The sequence below is a fragment of the Notolepis coatsorum genome (assembly GCF_963971535.1).
Source record: "Notolepis coatsorum genome assembly, contig: SCAFFOLD_306, whole genome shotgun sequence".
In the NCBI taxonomy this organism is placed as follows: domain Eukaryota; kingdom Metazoa; phylum Chordata; class Actinopteri; order Aulopiformes; family Paralepididae; genus Notolepis; species Notolepis coatsorum.
Genome location: NW_028173540.1, coordinates 228,297 through 251,114, shown reverse-complemented (window position 1 = coordinate 251,114; position 22,818 = coordinate 228,297). Strand labels below are relative to the sequence as shown.

General features: G+C 46.4%; 1 pseudogene across 1 annotated transcript in view; it reads left to right on the top strand.

Annotated features, from left to right (window-relative positions):
- The window catches only part of LOC311247754, a 186,661-nt pseudogene that overhangs the window by 16,434 nt on the left and 147,409 nt on the right, over positions 1 to 22,818 (top strand). Inside the window, exons 3-4 of the transcript in view lie at positions 12,707 to 12,962; positions 13,153 to 13,228. The product of the transcript in view is annotated as an uncharacterized misc_RNA (transcript). The remainder of the gene's footprint in view (positions 1 to 12,706; positions 12,963 to 13,152; positions 13,229 to 22,818) is intronic.

Below are 22,818 nucleotides of genomic sequence, written 5' to 3'. Positions count from 1 at the left end.
AAATGGGGTCCAGAGACCGGAACCGCCGCGTTAACCCCCGAACAGTTAGTGAAGACCTGACAAAGTGAAAACAGAGAGACAAGAGTTAAATAGAGCCACATTCCAAGCATACCAACCGCACCCCAGTGACAGCCAATCAGGAGACCCAGACAATAAGTGACAGGGGAGATAAGTGACAGGGAAGCCAAGTGACAGGTGTCAGAATGGTGGGCGGTTCTCAGACGGCTGTCAGAGAACCAGAGCGTAACAGTACCCTCCCCCGACGAATGGCACCAGACGTTGACCTAGGGGCCTCGGGATGCAGCCGGAAATCAACAATCAGGCTGGGATCTAATATATCCCTCTGAGGCACCCAAGAACACTCTTCTATCCCATACCCCTCCCAATCCACCAAGAACTGAAACCCCCTACCCCTCCGCCTACAACCCAGTATCCTCCGCACCGTGTAGAAGGGCTGACCACCAATAAACCGAGGCGGAGGAACCGTAGGTAGTGGCGGGGCCAAGGGCGATGAGAGGAATGGCTTCAACAGGGACACATGAAACGTCGGATGAACCCTCATCGAGCTCGGAAGCCGTAGCCTGTAAGCCACAGTATTCACCCGACGCACCACCTTAAAGGGTCCTATGAAGCGAGGAGCCAGCTTCCTGGATTCCACCCGGAGAGGGAGATCACGGGTGGAAAGCCAAACCCACTGCCCAGGACGGTAAACCGGAGCCGGACGGCGCTTGCGGTTAGCCTGCCGCTGGGTTCTAACAGAAACCTTCTGCAGCGCCGTTCGGACCCGATTCCACGTCCTGCGACAGCGAGCCACATGTGCCTGGGCCGAAGGCACCTCCGCCTCCTGCTCGGAAAACAGAGGAGGTTGAATAAAGTGGGCCGCCTTAGAGAAATGGTCCACCACCACCAAAATGGGGGTGAACCCATCTGATAGGGGAAGGCCAGAAATAAAATCCAGGGATATGTGCGACCAGGGCCGTTTAGGAATAGGAAGCGGCCGGAAAAGACCTGCTGGTGCACGGCGAGAGGTTTGATTGATTGATTGAAAAGTTTATTAACAGATTGCAGAATGGGTACAGTACAGTACAGCTCAATACATACAATTGTTAAGAGGATGCAGACCTGAGAAAGACTTTCGTCTTGTTTCCATCAGGGTCCTCCATTTTCAATTCATCATATGACACACACGACATACAGATAGACAGTACTGCTACATCTATACATTTATGACATACCAGATTTGCAAATACAGTACTGTTTGTGATACTAAAGAAATCCAGAAAAAGAGTGTATATACATTTGACATAGAAACTGTGCGTTGGAGAAGGTTGGGTAGGTGGGGTGGGGCTGTACATTGGAGGTGGGGGGGGGGGGGGGGGGTTGGGTAGGGGGGGGACACACAGTACATTGGAATACTGACATACATTTGACAGGTCTTACTGCGCGCGCACACCGGACAGGCCGCCACAAAGGAACGCGTCTCCCCCTCCACTGTCGACCACCAGAACCTCCTACGGATAAACTCCAGGGTCCTGGTGGCCCCAGGGTGGCTGGTGAGGGATGAGGCATGTGCCCACTGCAGCAAACGTGAGCGTGCCGCCCTTGGGCACATACAACCGCCCCGGAGGGCTCGCACCAGGATCGGGCTCCCGTGTCAGCGCCGATCTTACCACCTTATCTATGCCCCAAGACACGGGCGCCAAAATCAAGGCCGGTGGAATAATGGGATGGGGCTTCTCCTCCCGACCAGGAAGATCAAACTAACGCAATAACGCGTCAGGTTTGATGTTCTTGGAACCGGGCCTATAGGAGATGAAAAATCGAAATTGAGTGAAGAACAACGCCCACCTGGCCTGGCGAGCGTTAAGGCGTTTAGCCCCTTGGATGTAAGCCAAGTTCTTATGATCAGTCCAAACAATGAAGGGATGTACCGCCCCCTCCAACCAATGTCTCCATTCCTCCAGTGCCAATTTAATTGCCAATAACTCCCGATTACCCACATCGTAGTTACGCTCGGCCGAAGACAGCCGACGAGAAAAAAAACCGCAAGGGTGCACTTTACCATTCTTTAAACATCTCTGAGAGAGCACCCCCCCCCCCCCCCCCCCCCTCCACCGCGATGTCAGAAGCATCCACCTCCACAATGAACGGAACCTCTGCATCGTGGCGGATCAATACAGGGGCGGAGGTAAACCGACGTTTGAGATCGCAGAAGGCCGACTCTGCCCTAGGCGACCATTCAAAGCCAGGGAGAGAGGACTTAGTGAGAGCTGTTACCGGATTGGCTAAGGCGCTAATGTTGCGAATAAAGTGCCTGAAAAAATTTGCAAAAACGCAAAAACCGTTGTAACCCCTTGAGCGACGAAGGCCGTGGCCAGTCCAAGACTGCACTCACCTTGGCTGGATCCATGCAAGGATCACCCTTCGTCAACACAAAGCCCAGGAAGGAAACGGTGTCAGTGAGAAACACACACTTCTCTGCCTTAACGAATAGTTGATGCTTGAGGAGACGGTCTAGCACCTCATGAACGTGCACTTGGTGTTGCACCATAATCAAGATGTCATCTAAATAAACAAACACCGACACCCCAATCAAATCCCGCAGCACGTCGTTAACCAGGGCTTGGAAGACTGCCGGAGCATTAGCCAAACCAAAGGGCATGACCAAATACTCATAGTGACCATTAGGAGTATTAAATGCAGTCTTCCACTCGTCTCCTTCTCTAATCCTGACCAGATTGTATGTATTACGTAAATCAAGTTTAGAAAAGACCTGCGCCCCCTGTAAGCACTCAAAGGCGGTGTCCATGAGAGGTAAAGGATATCGGTTCTTGATGGAAACGTCATTCAATCCCCTATAATCTATGCACGGACGCTGACCCCCATATTTTTTACCAACAAAAAAGAAGCCAGCGCCGGCAGGGGATGTGGAAGGACGTATGTGCCCCACGAGCAATGCCTCCTCAATGTAGGTGTTCATAGCCACGGTCTCAGGGCGCGAGAGCGAGAACATACGCCCATGGGCGGAGAGGTACCGGGTAGAAGATTAATGGGACAGTCGTATGATCTATGAGGCGGTAGTGCTTTAGCACGCGTTTTGCTAAAAACGTCCGCAAGGTCCCAATAGATCTTAGGAACACCTATCAAATCAGGATTAGAGGGTCTGACAGAATCTGCGATGCTCCCCACCATCCTGGAGAGAGAAGAGGGAGACAAAAGAGAAGAGGGAGGGGGGGTGGGCAAACTCTCGCAAAAGACTGACTTCACGTCGTCCTCCGTTGAGAGTTCGCCCGTGCACCAGTTAATAACATGTTTGTGAGAAGCTAACCAAGGATGACCCAACACAATGACAGAATAGGGGGAGACAATGACAAAAAATTGCAACCACTCCCACCCACCACCGCCACCTGTATGTGAATAGGAACAGTGCATTGTGTGACGCTCCCACTGCCCAGGGGCTGACCGTCCAGGGTGCAGATAGGAATGGGAACCCCCAACCCCTCGACCGGGATCCCCCACTCCCTCACCAACCCCACATGTATGAAATTGATACAAGATACAAGAGTTTTATTTGTCACGGCATACAGGTATACAGTGAAATGCAGGGGGTATCGCCCGCAACGATGTGCATATTACAAGTAATAATAATAAGAGTCCAACCAATAGAGACATAGTGCAATAAACAAGTAAACAAAGTAGGCATATCGGTATCTATGAGCTATTTACAGAGCATGGTAGGACAATTGCCTGCCGCACCTGAGTCAATGAGAGCCCTGGTTCCCCTAACATTACCCCCACAGTTAACTGCCACCTCCAAAAAAGTACGAGTGTCGATCGGTTGTGCTGAGATGAGCCCACCTGCTAGCGCCTTCTCAGGGCCTAGCGGGCTCCTCCTTTCCCCGACTGGCCCCGACAGCTGCCGAAGCGATGGCCGGTGCGGCCGCACCGGAAGCAGCTTCTTTCTTCGATGAAGCGCCATCGCTCCTCGTCCGAGAACGACAGCGCCCCAAGCTGCATGGGTTCATCACCCAGTGGATCACTCGTGTAGCGCAGGAAGCTATCAACACCGGGAGAAGAGGAGACAGCCGTGGCTCTTGGACCCGCTCCTGGTAGCCAAAAGCTCCCAGACCACCCTCGCCACTGACCGCCGCTTCCTCCGACGCCGCCTCTGCCACCGTTGTCCTTACTCCCGCCACCTCGACTCGAGCCATCTGGGCCGCGACCAGCGCCGAATTAGCTGTTTCTTGCGAGGTAATGGCGAGCCCGCCCAGCCGAACCAGCTCGGCGCTGACCCGTTGCTGGTGCTCCGTCATCTGCTCCAGCGCACTCTTCTGTGCCTGGAGCATTTCTACAATTGCCTCCATGGAACTGAGGTTGGTCAGGTCTTCTGTCACGATGAGGTAGGTGAGTTGCAGTAGTGGTTGGCAAGTAATGAGACGGAGAATGTATACTCTTCAATAGTGGTCCAATTTAATGGTACAATACACTTATGGCGCTTTTCCACTGCATGGTACCTACTCTACTCTACTCTACTCTACTCGGTATTTTCGGTTTTCCATTACCAAAGTACCTGGTACTACCTGGTACCAGGTACTTTTTCGGGTACTTTTTTAGTCCCTGCTCGACTCTGGTTCCAAGCGCGAGCCAAGCGGGTAGAACTGGTACCATAAATGTCACGTGAAAAACTGCAGACCACTGATTGGTCAGAAGAGAGACGCGTCACTGTTTGGAGAGTCTGAACGAAAACAGAGAGCCGCCATCGGCATCTTGAATGTCTCGCATAGGATTTCATTATGGTTGCAGCAGGCACAAGTTCAATAAACAAACAATAGTCACTGTGTATTCTGCCTCATTTATTGATTAAACAAAACCGACGTCAACACAATTTGCCACCGAGCGGAGAGTTTAGTCTCGCAAAAAGATCGCTGGCTTGTTAAGGCTTAAGCTTATGTTGTGCTGATGTTGTGCTAGCGTTTTAGCATGGCTATCGTACATAGCGCGATCAATATAACTCGCTATTGATTGTTTGTATGAGTAACGTTAATGCTAATAGAATAGACACAACGTGAGGTAATCACCATCCATTTTAAACCGGTTATTACCTAATGCTAACGTTAGCAAATAGACGCGACTGGTAACGTTACAGCTTGTTAGCCTAATGCTAACGTTAGCATAGACAGCCTAGCTAACGTTAACGCTTGTAGAATAGACACAATGAGAGGTAACGTTAGCGTTATCAGAATAGACACAACGAGAGTCTCGTTAATGTTGTGATTGATTGATTGAAAACTGTGTTTTACTCTGGCTTGCGCCTACTAGCTCATGACACGGACATAGCTATGCTGGTGGAGCTCTCACAGAGCTATGGAGCTCTCAGCTGTACACCAGCAGCCCTGCCTCCCCACACGGAGACAAACTGAGTACTTTATTTTAGTACCTGCAGTGGAAAAGGAACGAAGTACCAGGTACCTAAAGCGAGTAGAGTAGAGTAGAGTAGAGTAGAGTAGAGTAGGTACCATGCAGTGGAAAAGCGCCATTAGAGTAATACAGGTACAGACACCGGGCGACAAGAGAGAGAGAGAATAATAAAGTGTATCTAAATGGGGTCCAGAGACCGGAACCGCCGCGTTAACCCCCGAACAGTTAGTGAAGACCTGACAAAGTGAAAACAGAGAGACAAGAGTTAAATAGAGCCACATTCCAAGCATACCAACCGCACCCCAGTGACAGCCAATCAGGAGACCCAGACAATAAGTGACAGGGGAGATAAGTGACAGGGAAGCCAAGTGACAGGTGTCAGAATGGTGGGCGGTTCTCAGATGGCTTTCAGAGAACCAGAGCGTAACAAGTAAGGGCATCCTGTAGAGCATAAAAGGAAAGTTGCAATTTCTCAAAGGCCAACTGTACAGAGTCTGCAATACAGTACACAATTGTGTCATCAGCATACGAATGGGCATGACATCCATACAAAGAAGAAACAATATCATTAATATAAATTGTAAAAAGGACAGGACCCAAAACTGAACCTTGTGGCACACCTTTAGTCATGGCCAAGAATTCAGATTGTGCTTGACCTAACTTCACACACTGCCGCCTAGAAGATAGATAATCCTGAAACCAGACACATGCAGGGGCGGAGCTATAGGCGAGGCTGCAGAGGCAGCTGCCTTAGGGCCCGCCCACCGTCTGGCGGGAGGGGGGCCCGGGCCCAGGCCCGGGACTGAATGGAGTTGCCGTTCGCGTGTGGGACTGGATCGAACGGCAACTGGTAACGGCAACTGGGACTGGTGCGTTTGTTTTGATTCTAGGCTCCTCCCGTTTTGCCAGTACTGTGGTACGAGTACGACTGATAGCGTGTGGTTTAGGAACAGGGCATTTTGCACAAATCCAGCGCTCCCTTTCCTTGGCTGTGACGTAGCCACGTAAGTCTCACAAGCAGCCGCGTTCACGTTACGTGGGAAGAATCGGAAGAACCAGCTTCCGACTGGGAAAAACCATTCACGTCAGCCTCCTAGTTGTAATTCCTACTAGGACATATGGGATTTTTTATAGACCCCGATATCTCCCACTTCGCGTCACGAATTGCGGAAGTATGGATGTGGGCGTTTTGATCGAGCAGCTAAAGGGGACATTTACAGAGGACCAGCACAAAGTGTGGATATATTATGATTTAACAAGTCTTATCTGTCCAGGACGATGACAACACTATTGCAGGTAAGCTAACTACTAACGTTATCACGCTAGCTTGGATGCTAACTAACGTAATGTGAATGAATGAATGAAAACTTTATTTAACAGATTGCAGAATGGGTACAATACAGTACGGCTCAATACACACAATTGTTAAGGGGATGCAGACCAGAGAAAGACGTTTGTCTTGTTTACATCAGGGTCCCCCATTTTCAATTCATAGTGATCATAGAAAACATATACGTTACCACCTAGCCACAATCTATGGTATTTCTAGGTTACCACATGGGTGGCGCACGTGAACACTTTGTGAATTATGTGAGGGTGTATCATGATGATGGTAATTTGGCACTTAACGAACGTTACCTATCTCTTTGCCGTTTTGCATAGTGCACTGCATAGTACCAGAGATGACAAAAGTTATGTGGTAACATAGGTCGCATCACTGCCAGTAGTCGGCCTATTACCCAATTCTGACTCTGGTATTAGTCAACTAACGTACTGTTAGCCAGTTAGTACTGTTAGCCAGTTAGTACTGTTAGCCAGCTACTGTAATAACGAAACTGAAATATCTAATGATGATAGTCAATCATAAAGACAGAAAACACTCTCATCACAGACAAGCTGGATCTGGCCAAATACCTAAACATGTCATGGTGAATGAATGAAAACTTTATTTAACAGATTGCAGAATGGGTACAATACAGTACAGCTCAATACATACAATTGTTAAGGGGATGCAGACCAGAGAAACACTTTCGTCTTGTTTACATCAGGGTCCCCCATTTTCAATTCATTATAACATAATGACATACAGATAGACAGTAGTGCTACATCTATACATGACATACCAGATTTGCAAATACAGTACTGTTTGTGATACGAAAAGAGTCCAGAAAAGAGAGTATATACATTTGACGTATTATTATTGTATTGTGATATGTTTTGTTTCATGTTGAAAAAAAAAATAATATTGATTTTTTTTTAATAATACAATAAATATCGGGGGGGGGGGGGGGGGGGGGGGGGGGGGGGCCCGAGCTGTCAATCTCGCCTCGGGGCCCGTGGGGCATTCCAACCGCCACTGGACACATGCATTATCATCCAACCCAATGTTAGATTCTAGATTTCTTTAGAAGTAAGTAGTGATCAACTGTATCAAATGCTTTTGATAAATCAACAAAGAGGGCAGCACAATGTTTCTTCTTATCTAATGCTGAAATAATGTCATTTGTAACCAAAGTGATGGCTGATGTTGTATTACAGTATGTTTGGCTCTAAAACCAGATTGTTGAGAACTAAGTATGGAGTTAATTGAAAGGTAAAATTTAAGTTGTTTGCTTACTAGTGTTTCCAAGACTTTAGCTAGGCAAGGTAGCCTGGAGATAGGATGATAATTGCCTAAGTTATCCCTATCACCTCCTTTATGTAAAGGAATCACCCGTGCAGATTTCCAAACTAGAGGAAATCTACCTGATGAGATAGAGAGATAAAAAATATAAGTAATCTGTTCAGCAATAACTGGTGCAGCCAACTTAATAAAAAAATACTCTAAGTTATCCTCACCTGTAGAACACTAGCGATCGAAAGCGATCGATTGATTGCAAAGCATCAAATACAGCTGACTGTGTAAAAGGTTGAAAGGAGAAATGGGAAGTGACGCCCACAGGGTACAAACAATCAGAATCAACAGGACAATGTCCATTATAGTTCCTATTAAATAAATTACCAGCCTCTGCAAAATGCCTATTAAAGGCAACACAAATTGCACTCTGCTCAGAGATCACACAGTTTTCAACTTTAATATGAGAGGGTAAAGAATTAGATGATTTTATTTTGTTCACATTCACTGCACTCCAAATTGAGTTTGAAACCAACTCCAGATAGTAATCAGTTTTAGATTTTCTTACTACTGCAGTACATTTGTTCCTAATTTGCCTAAAAGAAAGACAATGTTGAGGGTCTCCAGAACGCCTGGCCCGAGACCATGCAGCATTTCTGTCTTTAATTAGGGTTGACAATTCCTGAGAAAACCAGGGTATTACTCTATCTTTAATGCAGACTTTTTTTAAAGGAGCATGTTTGTCAACTAATAAATTAAATGTATTTACAAAGGAGTCCAGGGCTAACTGAACATCAATTTCAGTGTTACAATAAGTATTAAAAAAAAACAAGATCGGGGGGCGGCTAGGTGGTGCAGTGGGCAAGGCGCTCACCACCAATGCAGGAGACGCTGGGTTCGAGACCGGCTCTCCGCATTGCTATCAGCTTTGCTGGTCGTTCATACTAATACAATTGGCAGTATTAGGGGGTGGGAAGCTGATGGGTGGGGATCGGACGTTGTGGACAGCGACTCCTACAGGTCGGTTGGTGCGCCTGCGCAGCAGAATCAGGAAGCAACGGGGCGGCGTGCCCTCCAAACGCAGACCCCCGACGCTGAGAGATCGCGCTGTGCAGGTGAAAAGATGCGACTGCTGCTTCCTCGAGTACCGGAGGGGACACGTGATGTAAGGCTTAGACCACATTGCAGCCGGCTTGTGGGAGGCATGGCCTAACAACGTTCGAGACAGGGGAGGGTAGAATTGGACGATACGAAATTGGGATGGGAGAAAAATAGAAAAATGGGAGAAAAAGTAGATAAAAAAACAAAAAAAAACAAGATTGTCTAAAAATGATTGGTGATTAAAAGATTTAAAATTCTTGTTTTTGGCAGTCTCGTGCTTCTTACACAGGCTGTGGGGCAATGGTCACTTATGCCTAAGTCAAAAACCCCACAAGCTGAGATCCTGTCATATTTAGTCACAAAAATAAGATCAATAAGGGTAGAGCTAGAGTCATTTTTAAGGTTTGGCCTGGTGGGCTCAGTAACTAACTGGGAAAGACTGAGGTTACCACTGATGTCTTTAAGGTGCTTTGCAGCACCACTCAATCAGTCAATATTAAAATCACCCATGACAATCACCTCAGAGTCAATATATTGCGAAAGGAGCTCAGCTAATCTATCTAAAGAGCTAGCATCAGCAGAAGGGGGTCTGTAGACACCAATTACATAAATAAAATAGTTGATCCCCAACTCAACCTTTAAAACAAGTACTTCAAAACACATTGGGATAGTGACAGCATTAACAACAGAAGCCAAAAAACAAGATGCAACATAAATAACTATACCCTGGCTAGAATGATGCTCTTGTCTCTCTAGTATTATCCCTGCAGAATGATGCTCTGGTCTCTCTAGTATTATCCCTGCAGAATGATGCTCTGGTCTCTCTAACATTATCCCTGCAGAATGATGCTCTGGTCTCTCTAGTATTATCCCTGCAGAATGATGCTCTGGTCTCTCTAGTATTATCCCTGCAGAATGATGCTCTGGTCTCTCTAGTATTATCCCTGCAGAATGATGCTCTGGTCTCTCTAGTATTATCCCTGCTGCAGAATGATGCTCTGGTATCTCTAGTATTATCCCTGCTGCAGAATGGTGCTCTGGTCTCTCTAGTATTATCCCTGCAGAATGATGCTCTGGTCTCTCTAGTATTATCCCTGCAGAATGGTGCTCTGGTCTCTCTAGTATTATCCCTGCAGAATGATGCTCTGGTCTCTCTAGTATTATCCCTGCAGAATGATGCTCTGGTCTCTCTAGTATTATCCCTGCAGAATGGTGCTCTGGTCTCTCTAGTATTATCCCTGCAGAATGGTGCTCTGGTCTCTCTAGTATTATCCCTGCAGAATGATGCTCTGGTCTCTCTAGTATTATCCCTGCAGAATGATGCTCTGGTCTCTCTAGTATTATCGCTGCAGAATGATGCTCTGGTCTCTCTAGTATTATCCCTGCAGAATGATGCTCTGGTCTCTCTAGTATTATCCCTGCAGAATGGTGCTCTGGTCTCTCTAGTATTATCCCTGCAGAATGGTGCTCTGGTCTCTCTAGTATTATCCCTGCAGAATGATGCTCTGGTCTCTCTAGTATTATCCCTGCAGAATGGTGCTCTGGTCTCTCTAGTATTATCCCTGCAGAATGGTGCTCTGGTCTCTCTAGTATTATCCCTGCAGAATGATGCTCTGGTCTCTCTAGTATTATCCCTGCAGAATGGTGCTCTGGTCTCTCTAGTATTATCCCTGCTAGAATGGTGCTCTGGTCTCTCTAGTATTATCCCTGCAGAATGATGCTCTGGTCTCTCTAGTATTATCCCTGCAGAATGGTGCTCTGGTCTCTCTAGTATTATCCCTGCAGAATGGTGCTCTGGTCTCTCTAGTATTATCCCTGCAGAATGATGCTCTGGTCTCTCTAGTATTATCCCTGCAGAATGATGCTCTGGTCTCTCTAGTATTATCGCTGCAGAATGATGCTCTGGTCTCTCTAGTATTATCCCTGCAGAATGATGCTCTGGTCTCTCTAGTATTATCCCTGCAGAATGGTGCTCTGGTCTCTCTAGTATTATCCCTGCAGAATGGTGCTCTGGTCTCTCTAGTATTATCCCTGCAGAATGATGCTCTGGTCTCTCTAGTATTATCCCTGCAGAATGGTGCTCTGGTCTCTCTAGTATTATCCCTGCAGAATGGTGCTCTGGTCTCTCTAGTATTATCCCTGCAGAATGATGCTCTGGTCTCTCTAGTATTATCCCTGCAGAATGGTGCTCTGGTCTCTCTAGTATTATCCTGCTGCAGAATGGTGCTCTGGTCTCTCTAGTATTATCCCTGCAGAATGATGCTCTGGTATGAAGTATGGATGGTGCAGAGAAAGAACTTCAAGTAGGAAATAGCTAGGGGTCCAAATTCTGAATTTAGACTTGAATTTATCTCTACTGTCTCTCTCCCCCGCTCCCTCTCTGTCTCACCTCTCTCTCTCTTTATTTCTCTCTCTCCCTCACTTTCTCCCTTCCTCCTTCTTCCCTCCCTCTCTATCTCATTTATCTCTATCTCTCTCCCTCCCTCTCTGTCTCACCTCTCTCTCACTCTTTCTCTCCCTCTCTCTCACTCTTTCTCTCTCTCCCCCCCCCCCCCCCTCTCTCTCTCTCTCTCTCTCTCTCTCTCTCTCTCTCTCTCTCTCTCTCTCTTTCTTAACAGGGAATTACACTTTTCAGGATTCCCTCCCTTTGATTCTCCCCTTTGATTCTCATTAATTAGCCAACAGCGGGCAGCTGAGGACCTGTGAGCCTCTGTGTTACAGAGAGAGAGAAAGATTAAGAGACTGAGAGAGAGAGAGAGAGAGAGAGAGAGAGAGAGAGAGAGAGAGAGAGAGAGAGAGATTAAGAGACTGAGCAAGAGAGAGAGAGAGAGAGAGAGAGTGAGAGAGAGAGAGAGAGAGAGAGAGAGAGAGAGAGAGAGAGAGAGAGAGAGAGAGAGATTAAGAGACTGAGAAAGAGAGAGAGAGAGAGAGAGAGAGAGAGAGAGAGAGAGAGAGAGAGAGAGAGAGAGAGAGAGAGAGAGAGAGAGAGAGAGAGAGAGATAGAGAGAGAGAGAGAGAGAGAGAGAGAGGGAGAGGGAGGGAGGAGAGAGAGAGAGAGCGAGAGAGATTAAGAGACTGAGCAAGAGAGAGAGATAGTGAGAGAGAGAGAGAGAGAGAGAGAGAGAGAGAGAGAGAGAGAGAGAGAGAGTAAGAGACTGAGCAAGAGAGAGATATAGTGAGAGAGAGATAGTGAAAGAGAGAGAGCGATAGAGTGAGAGAGAAAGAGAGAGATAGTGAAAGAGAGAGAGAGTGAGATAGTGAGACAGAGTCTCTCTATCCTGTTGTCGTGACAGCCGGTACATCCACACACCGTCATACTCACTACCTGATGGTGAGACAAAGTCCCTCTTTCTGTCTCTTCCAAATTCTCCGGGGACCTCAAACCTTACTTTTATTCTTTTAGTTGCCATGGATACCTCCAGTGAGGCAGCCGATTGGAGGCAACAATAAACTCTGGCTCTTTCAAGCCTTAGACAAATTTGTCTCCAAACTGATGCTCTGCGAGCATCCCTCTATCCTCTGTCACACGCTTTGCACACATACAGACACACACACACACTCACCAACATACAGACACACACACACATACAGACACACACACACACATCCACATACAGACACACACACACACATACAGACACACACACACCACACACACATACAGACACACACACGCATGCACACACACATACAGACACACATACATACACACACATACAGACACACCCACGCACACACAAATACATACACATATAGACACAAGCACACGCACCACACATTCATACACACACATACAGACACATACACATGCAGACACAAGCACACACACATGCACAAACATACACGCACATACAGACACATGCACGCACGCACACACACATACAGACACAAACACACACATACAGACACAAACACACATACAGACACAAACACACATACAGACACAAACACACACACAGACATAAACACACATACAGACACAAACACACACACATATACAGACACAAACACACACACAGACATAAACACACACACACATACAGACAGAAACACATACACGCACACATACATACACACACACACACACACACACATATGCACACGCACACATACATACATGCATACACACACATGCACACACACGCACACAGCAGCAGCGCTGGTGACCGTCGAGTGACAGTGGAACGCAGATCAATGTAATCTTCCTCAGCAGAATCAAAAGCTACTGTCATCATCTATCTATCCATCCCAGCAGAGCGGCATTAAATGACCAGTGTGTAGGACTTAGTGGCATTAAAGGACAAGTGTGTAGGACTTAGTGGCGTTAAAGGACCAGTGTGTAGGACTCAGTGGCGTTAAAGGACCAGTGTGTAGGACTTAGTGGCATTAAAGGACCAGTGTGTAGGACTTAGTGGCATTAAAGGACCAGTGTGTAGGACTCAGTGGCGTTAAAAGACCAGTTTGTAGGACTTAGTGGCATTAAAGGACCAGTGTGTAGGACTTAGTGGCGTTAAAGGACCAGTGTGTATGACTTAGTGGCATTAAAGGACCAGTGTGTAGGACTTAGTGGTGTTAAAGGACCAGTGTGTAGGACTTAGTGGCGTTAAAGGACCAGTTTGTAGGACTCAGTGGCGTTAAAGGACCAGTTTGTAGGACTTAGTGGCGTTAAAGGACCAGTGTGTAGGACTTAGTGGCGTTAAAGGACCAGTTTGTAGGACTCAGTGGCGTTAAAGGACCAGTGTGTAGGACTTAGTGGCATTAAAGGACCAGTGTGTAGGACTTAGTGGCGTTAAAGGACCAGTGTGTAGGACTTAGTGGCATTAAAGGACCAGTTTGTAGGACTCAGTGGCGTTAAAGGACCAGTGTGTAGGACTTAGTGGCATTAAAGGACAAGTGTGTAGGACTTAGTGACATTAAAGGACCAGTGTGTAGGACTTAGTGGCATTAAAGGACAAGTGTGTAGGACTTAGTGGCGTTAAAGGACCAGTGTGTAGGACTCAGTGGCATTAAAGGACCAGTGTGTAGGACTTAGTGGCATTAAAAGACCAGTGTGTAGGACTTAGTGGCATTAAAGGACCAGTGTGTAGGACTTAGTGGCATTAAAGGACCAGTGTGTAGGACTCAGTGGCGTTAAAGGACCAGTTTGTAGGACTTAGTGGCATTAAAGGACCAGTGTGTAGGACTTAGTGGCGTTAAAGGACCAGTGTGTAGGACTTAGTGGCGTTAAAGGACCAGTGTGTAGGACTTAGTGGCATTAAAGGACCAGTGTGTAGGACTTAGTGGCATTAAAGGACCAGTGTGTAGGACTTAGTGGCATTAAAGGACCAGTGTATAGGACTCAGTGACATTAAAGGACCAGTGTGTAGGACTTAGTGGCATTAAAGGACCAGTGTGGAGGACTTAATGGCATTAAAGGACCAGTGTGTAGGACTTAGTGGCATTAAAGGACCAGTGTGTAGGACTCAGTGACATTAAAGGACCAGTGTGTAGGACTTAGTGGCATTAAAGGACCAGTGTGGAGGACTTTGTGGCATTAAAGGACCAGTGTGGAGGACTTAGTGGCATTAAAGGACCAATGTGTAGGACTTAGTGGCATCTAGCAACCGACTGAACACCCATGTTATCCTCGTCCGTTTTCGCTGGCATGAACAAAAGGTCCAAAACAGGAGAACTACGGCGTCGAAAAACGAAGTGAGTCAGGTCATCACGAATAATATCATTCCAACCGTGTATTCTGTCGGTTGTTCTGACCGTTGGGTTTCCTAACGGTGTCTTCTCAGCTAGAACATGGAAATGGAAGAGGGCCCGCCGCTCCCTGTGTCAATATGAAGAGCTCGTTCTAAGCCAACGAGAACACAGCCATTCTTAGTTTCAGGTGATTATATGTAACGGAGGAGTATATCCACAGTCACGGTGGACTTCAAGTGTTGTGAAGTGACTGTGGACGTCAGCGGTACTGCGAGTTAAACTCACTCCTCCATAAAAGGCATGCAGACACGTTACCAAGAAGTGAATTCACCTCTTGGTATAGTGGTCTGCGATGTCGCCCACGGCGCGGGAGACCGGGGTTTCGAGACTCGCTCAGGGTAAGCCAATTCGAACCGGCTACATATACACGAATGAAAATGCAATTCTGAATAGTATATTCCATTTCTACCAATAGATCCCCCATAGATCTGACACACAGGGTCCTTTACGGAGCGGTCAGCCACAGTAGTCTGGTTCCAGAGGTGACCCCTGGTCCTCCACATAGGCACTAGCCTGACAGGATTGATTGATTGATTGATTGATTGATTGATTGATTGATTGATTGATTGATTGAAAACTTTATTAACAGATTGCAGAATGGGTACGATACAGTACGGCTCAATACATACAATTGTTAAGGGGATGCAGACCAGAGAAAGACTTTCGTCTTGTTTACATCAGGGTCCCTCATTTTCAATTCATCTTGACATTTATGACATACACGACATACAGATATACAGTACTGTTACATCCAGACATTTATGACATACAAGATATACAAATATACAGTACTGTTTAAGAGACAGAGATCCTAAAAGAAAATATATACATTCGAGGGGGAAGAAACTGTACATTTGGAGGGGGTTGGGTAGGTGGGTGGGCGGGCGGGGGTTTGGACATTTACAGGGGCCAGTTTCAGCCTCCCGTAGGTGCTCTTTGAGGGCAGTTTTGAAGGTGGGTAGGGATTCACATTATTTTACGGCCGTGGGTAGGGCGTTCCACATTGATGTGGCATAATTGCGAAACGTGTTTAGTCAGGACTAGCCAGTGTTGTAGTCGAGTCACAAAATCTCGAGTCCGAGTCGAGTCTCAAGTCCCCAGTGTTCGAGTCCAAGTCCGAGTCACCAAAGAAGAGCCAGAGTCGAGTCCAAGTCTGAGTCCAAGTCATCAAGGTTGAGTCCACTCCACTCTGGCAGTCAAAGCACTCCACTCTGGCAGTCAAAGAGCTGACATACAAATTTAAAAAGGTGTACATTAAACATAAATTACACAGTGGTCACCATTTCAAAGAGAGTTTATTTACTTTGTGACACAATAGCCAAACAAATGCATTGATAAATAACTGTATTTATCAATTAAGAAGTCAGAGTCCTCGTCTGCACCTTCCGGGTCTCAATGCAGTCAGTGCTCAAGTCCAAGTCGAGTCACGAGTCCTGAAAATCACTAGGACTCGAGTACTACAACACTGGGACTAGCGCAGGTTCACTCTGTATAACTCCACAACCATGAGCTCTTGGTTGGTGGCTTTGTTTGTTTGTTTACACGTGTGTTGGTGTTGTGTTTACACATGTGTTGCTGTTGTGTTTACACGTGTGTTGGTGTTGTGTTTACACGTGTGTTGGTGTTGTGTTTGCACGAAGCTGCAATGCTGGATTCGTCATCCACACAACTCAACAACTGCACGCCCACAGAGCGCCAATAAAGCACTCTTGTTTACATCACCAGTTTCTTCCTATCTCTTTGAGACTGTCTCTGTTACTGGCAAGAGAAATTATTTCACAGCCGGACGATATCTTGTACCAAAAATAAATGTAGCTTTGGGTGCTGTGTTCTGAACGTACAGAGTTAGTTCCCTGGTTATAACTCCACTAGGCCCTGCTGTGGAGAAATGGCTGTTATATAGATAATTGTGGGGTGCAGAGCTATAGGATCTTTAGCGTTTGTGGGAGTATGAGGTGTTTGATTCTGTACCAAGAGGTGGTGCAGAGGTCAAGACCCCTGCCTCTGGAACCACAAGTATTCCCGCTAGCATGGGATCACATCCCACCTCCTCTCCAGTGTCTCCCCTACTCTGTCTCCCTCTCAGCCTTCCTACTGTCTCAGTAAAGAACCTTCTCTCCTGTGTCTCCCACACTCTGTCTCTTTCTCAGCCTTTCTACTGTCTCAATAAAGAACCTTCTCTCCTGTGTCTCCTCTACTCTGTCTCCCTCTCAGCCTTCCTACTGTCTCAATAAAGAACCTTCTCTCGGCACGGCACGGTGGTGTAGTGGTTAACACTGTCGCCTCACAGCAAGAAGGTCCAGGGTTCGATTCCCGCTTGGGGACCAGGTTTCCATGATGCCAGGTACCCAGGTGGGATATCTCCCAGGCCTTTCTGTGTGGAGTTTGCATGTTCTCCCCGTGCTCGCAAGGGTTTCCCCCCCGATAAGATAAACCCAATGGAAAAACATGCACAACAACAGATCGCTAACGCTGTGGCGTCCTTGACGAAGACGGACAGGAGCACTTGGATTGGTCCCCTGGCGCAGCTCACGTTGACGCCTGTCTGCTCCCGGCTGCCCTTGGGGGGGAAGGACGATGGGATGGGTTAATCGCAGAGACAAATCGCATCTGCGATCCTAAGAGACAATGCATGCGTGTGTGTTCCGGTGTGTGTGCTAAACTAACCGCTGTGTGTACCACTAAAAACATTGAGTGTCGTTGCATGCCGAATAAAGACCTCTGCAACAGGTCCTGCATTATTATTATATTATTATTATTACTCCTGTGTCTCCCCTACTCTGTCTCCCTCTCAGCCTTCCTACTGTCTCAATAAAGAACCGTCTCTCCTGTGTCTCCTCTACTCTGTCTCCCTCTCAGCCTTCCTACTGTCTCAATAAAGAACCATCTCTCCTGTGTATCCTCTACTCTGTCTCAATAAAGAACCCTCTCCTGTCTCCCCTACTCTGTCTCCCTCTCAGCCTTCCTACTGTCTCAATAAAAAACCTTCTCTCCTGTGTCTCTCTTACTCTGTCTCTCTCTCAGCCTCCCTACTGTCTCAATAAGGAACCTTCTCTCCTGTGTCTCTCTTACTCTGTCTCCCTCTCAGCCTTCCTACTATCTCAATAAAGAACCTTCTCTCCTGTGTCTCCCCTACCCTGTCTCCCTCTCAGCCTTCCTACTGTCTCAATAAAGAACCTTCTCTCCCGTGTCTCTTTTACTCTGTCTCCCTCTCAGCCTCCCTACTGTCTCAATAAGGAACCTTCTCTCCCGTGTCTCTCTTACTCTGTCTCCCTCTCAGCCTTCCTACTATCTCAATAAAGAACCTTCTCTCCTGTGTCACTGTCTCCTCTACTCTGTCTCCCTCTCAGCCTTCTTTACTGTCTCAATAAAGAACCTTCTCTCCTGTGTCTCCCCTACTCTGTCTCCCTTTCAGCCTCCCTACTGTCTCAACAAAGAACCTTCTCTCCTGTGTCTCTCTTACTCTGTCTCCCTCTCAGCCTTCCTACTGTCTCAATAAAGAACCTTCTCTCATGTGTCTCCTCTACTCTGTCTCCCTCTCAGCCTTCCTACTGTCTCAATAAAGAACCTTCTCTCCTGTGTCTCCCCTACTATGTCTCCCTCTCAGCCTTTCTACCATACTGAATAAAGAACCTTCTCTCCTGTGTCTCCCCTACTCTGTCTCCCTCTCAGCCTTCCTACTGTCTCAATAAAGAACCTTCTCTCATGTGTCTCCCCTACTCTGTCTCCCTCTCAGCCTTCCTACTGTCTCAATAAAAAACCTTCTCTCCTGTGTCTCTCTTACTCTGTCTCTCTCTCAGCCTCCCTACTGTCTCAATAAGGAACCTTCTCTCCTGTGTCTCTCTTACTCTGTCTCCCTCTCAGCCTTCCTACTATCTCAATAAAGAACCTTCTCTCCTGTGTCTCCCCTACCCTGTCTCCCTCTCAGCCTTCCTACTGTCTCAATAAAGAACCTTCTCTCCCGTGTCTCTTTTACTCTGTCTCCCTCTCAGCCTCCCTACTGTCTCAATAAGGAACCTTCTCTCCCGTGTCTCTCTTACTCTGTCTCCCTCTCAGCCTTCCTACTATCTCAATAAAGAACCTTCTCTCCTGTGTCACTGTCTCCTCTACTCTGTCTCCCTCTCAGCCTTCTTTACTGTCTCAATAAAGAACCTTCTCTCCTGTGTCTCCCCTACTCTGTCTCCCTTTCAGCCTCCCTACTGTCTCAACAAAGAACCTTCTCTCCTGTGTCTCTCTTACTCTGTCTCCCTCTCAGCCTTCCTACTGTCTCAATAAAGAACCTTCTCTCATGTGTCTCCTCTACTCTGTCTCCCTCTCAGCCTTCCTACTGTCTCAATAAAGAACCTTCTCTCCTGTGTCTCCCCTACTATGTCTCCCTCTCAGCCTTTCTACCATACTGAATAAAGAACCTTCTCTCCTGTGTCTCCCCTACTCTGTCTCCCTCTCAGCCTTCCTACTGTCTCAATAAAGAACCTTCTCTCCTGTCTCCCCTACTCTGTCTCCCTCTCAGCCTTCCTACTGTCTCAATAAAGAACCTTCTCTCCTGTGTCTCCTCTACTCTGTCTCCCTCTCAGCCTTCCTACTGCCTCAATAAATAACCTACTCTCCTGTGTCTCCCCTACTCTGTCTCCCTCTCAGCCTTTCTACCATACTAAATAAAGAACCTTCTCTCCTGTGTCTCCCCTACTCTGTCTCCCTCTCAGCCTTCCTACTGTCTCAATAAAGAACCTTCTCTCCTGTGTCTCCCCTACTCTGTCTCCCTCTCAGCCTTCCTACTGTCTCAATAAAGAACATTATCGCCTGTATCTCCCCTACTCTGTGTCCATCTCAGCCTTCCTACTGTCTCAGTAAAGAACCTTCTCTCCTGTGTCTCCTCTACTCCGTCTCCCTCTCAGCTTTCCTATTGTCTCTATAAAGAACATTCTCTCCTGTGTATCCCCTACTCTGTCTCCCTTTCAGCCTTCCTACTGTCTCAGTAAAGAACCTTCTCTCCTGTGTCTCCCCTACTCTGTCTCCCTCGCAGACTCCCTACTGTCTCAATAACCACGCTCCCCTGACTAAAAGTATAATGGAGCTCTATGGAGAAACCATGACACTCCCCTGACTAAAAGTAGTTTCAAACTAAAACGTCTGGATGTAGTTTAGCTAAATCAGCACGGCTGTGAGTGTGAGTCTTTCACCTTTTACACATCTAGCTTTGGCATAGATTGATTGTTTAGATCGCTAGCATGGCTAACAAATGCAATTATGAAAATATATTGTAGTCTGCCCTGTTGTTCTGACCAGGATTACGTTCCTTTTGCCCCCTTGATGCACTGAGTCTGACGTGGACAGCGAACAGGTCTATTGATGTTATTAATATGTATAATTTAGAACGTTTATAAACAAGATGACCTCTGGGAAGTCGTCTGGTAATCCGGAGGTTCCCGGTTCGATTCCCGCTCCTCCCGGGCAGCATGGCGAAGTGTCCTTGAGCAAGACACTTAACCCCTAACTGCTCTCGATGAGCAGGTTGGCACCTGTGAGTGAATGGGTAAATGTGAGGAACAAATTGTAAAGTGCTTTGGATAAAAGAGATATATAAATGCACCATTTACCATTTTTTATTTATCCACACAGATTCAATTACATTTCTGAAACACAGAGAGGTACTCAGGAAGTGATGTGTTGTGAACAATTTGTCACAAACAATAAGAGTGAACTATACTCCTTAATGGCCTGTCCGATCGTGATGACATTTTAAACATGTTGTTACTCTGTGATATCATACCATTGTTATCATTAAAGCAATATGTAAAACAGTATGGTCATTGTGGTAATTTAGACTTCTAAAAAAAAAAAAAAAAACAATCCTACTCCAAGGCCGTTCACTTCATTTTAAGTAAACCTTGTGTGTGGCATTTAGCAGTGGTGGAAAGTAACTAAGTATTTTTACTCAAGTACTGTACTTGAGGTACATTTTCGAGCTACTTGTACTTTATGTGAGTATTTTTATTTTAGGGAACTTTATACTTTTACTCCACTACATTTCAAGGGAAATATTGTACTTTTTACTTCACTACATTTATCTGAATCCATCAGTTACTAGTTACTTTGAAGAAAAGGATTTTTGCATAGAAAACACAATATATACAAAATAAAAAATGTATGAAGAGTATATACCTTCGCATTTGAAGCCAATGGATACACAAACGTCATGTAGAACGTGTACTTTTACTTTAGATACTTCTATAGCAAATACTTCTCCACTTTTACTTAAGTAGAATTTGAATGGAGGCCTTTTACTTTTATCTGATTATCTCTCAGTCTTCAATTCATTGACCAATAGAACAGCTGGTGACAGAAGGGTTTGATTGATTGATTGATTGATTGATTGATTGATTGATTGATTGAAAAGTTTATTAACAGATTGCAGAATGGGTACAGTACAGTGCAGTTCAGTGCAGGTGTGGGGCGGCGTGGAGCCCAGGTCAAATACCGCCCGCGCCTCCGTGGACAGACCAAAAGTCCATCCGCAGAGAGGGGAGCCCTGAGGAGGAGAACCCTCCTCTCCTCCTCAAGGGGAGATTGCGCCAACCAAAGATGCCTGTGAACAAGCGTTGACAGCATCCTGGCCCTCCCTGCGGTTATAGCTTGCGGCTGGGTCAAAAACTGAATAACCTCAAAACCTTGCGCGATGGTTTTGACATCGCTGGCCCTAAGGCCCCACCACCCGACACCATTTTTGACAGAAAAGCAGCCAATTGAGCAATGTTATTAGTTGCTGCTAATTCTGTACTGCGGCGGTATAAGCTTCATCAGCCCACTCAGCCACCTGCCGGGCCGACTCACCTCTTGGCATTGGCCGGGCGGGATACCGCTCTACCATGTCAGGGCAAAGGACCGATAGAGAAGAGCGCGGAACACCAGTGGCGGCTGCTGACGAGTCTAATACTAGTGAAGCACTAAGCACTGCTTCACTAGTAGGCATGCAATAACCTCCACTGCGGCACACCTGTGCACCTGTGTACGGGATAAATGAATGAATGAACGAAAACTCCATTAACAGATTGCAGAATGGGCACACTTACCAAGGCCCAATACATACAATTGTTAAGGGGATGCAGACCAGAGAAATACTTTCGTCTTGTTTACATCAGGGTCCCCCATTTTCAATTCATCATAACATATATGACACACGACATACAGATAGACAATACTGCTACATCTATACATTTATGACATACCAGATTTGACTGTACACTGTACATTGGAATACTGACAAAGCCATACTTGGTAATTTACTGTACAACTGGTTTAGGACATTTGTAGGGGCCAGTTTCGAATTGCAGTCTCCCGTAGGTGTTCTTTGAGAGTGTTTTTGAAAGTGGGTAGTGATTCACATTCCTTTACAGCTTTGGGTAGGGCGTTCCACATTGATGTGGTATAATTGCGAAACGTGTTTAGTCCCTTGTTTGAGCCGAATCTGGGTTTAACATGATTTGTGGAGCTCCCTCTGGTGTTGTGATCGTGGTATTCACTGACCTTTGGGAAGTATTTTGACATGTACATGTGTACCTTGGTCGTGTAGTGTATCTTGTAGACCAGGCCCATTGCAAATTGCTGTACTCTGTCGTCTACTCTAAGCCATCCTAGGTTGTGCTACCGTTTTGTGTGTTGTACCTGGTAAATGAAGATTTGAAAATGGTTATAGACCTAGCTATTTCACAAGTAGTCTCTATGTCCAGGCATGGCAATCAGTGGCGTCGTTAGCCCTGGGCTTCCGGGGCTTTAGCCCCGGATGTTTTTCTCCTAGCCCCGGATCTAAAAAAAAAAAAAAAAAAAAAAAAAATTGTTTACATTTTTTTTTTTTTTTTTACTTTTTTTTATTTTTATTTTTTTATGTCAGCATCCCCATTGTCTTTGCTGAAAGTTTGTTAGTGTTTGGTATTTTTTGT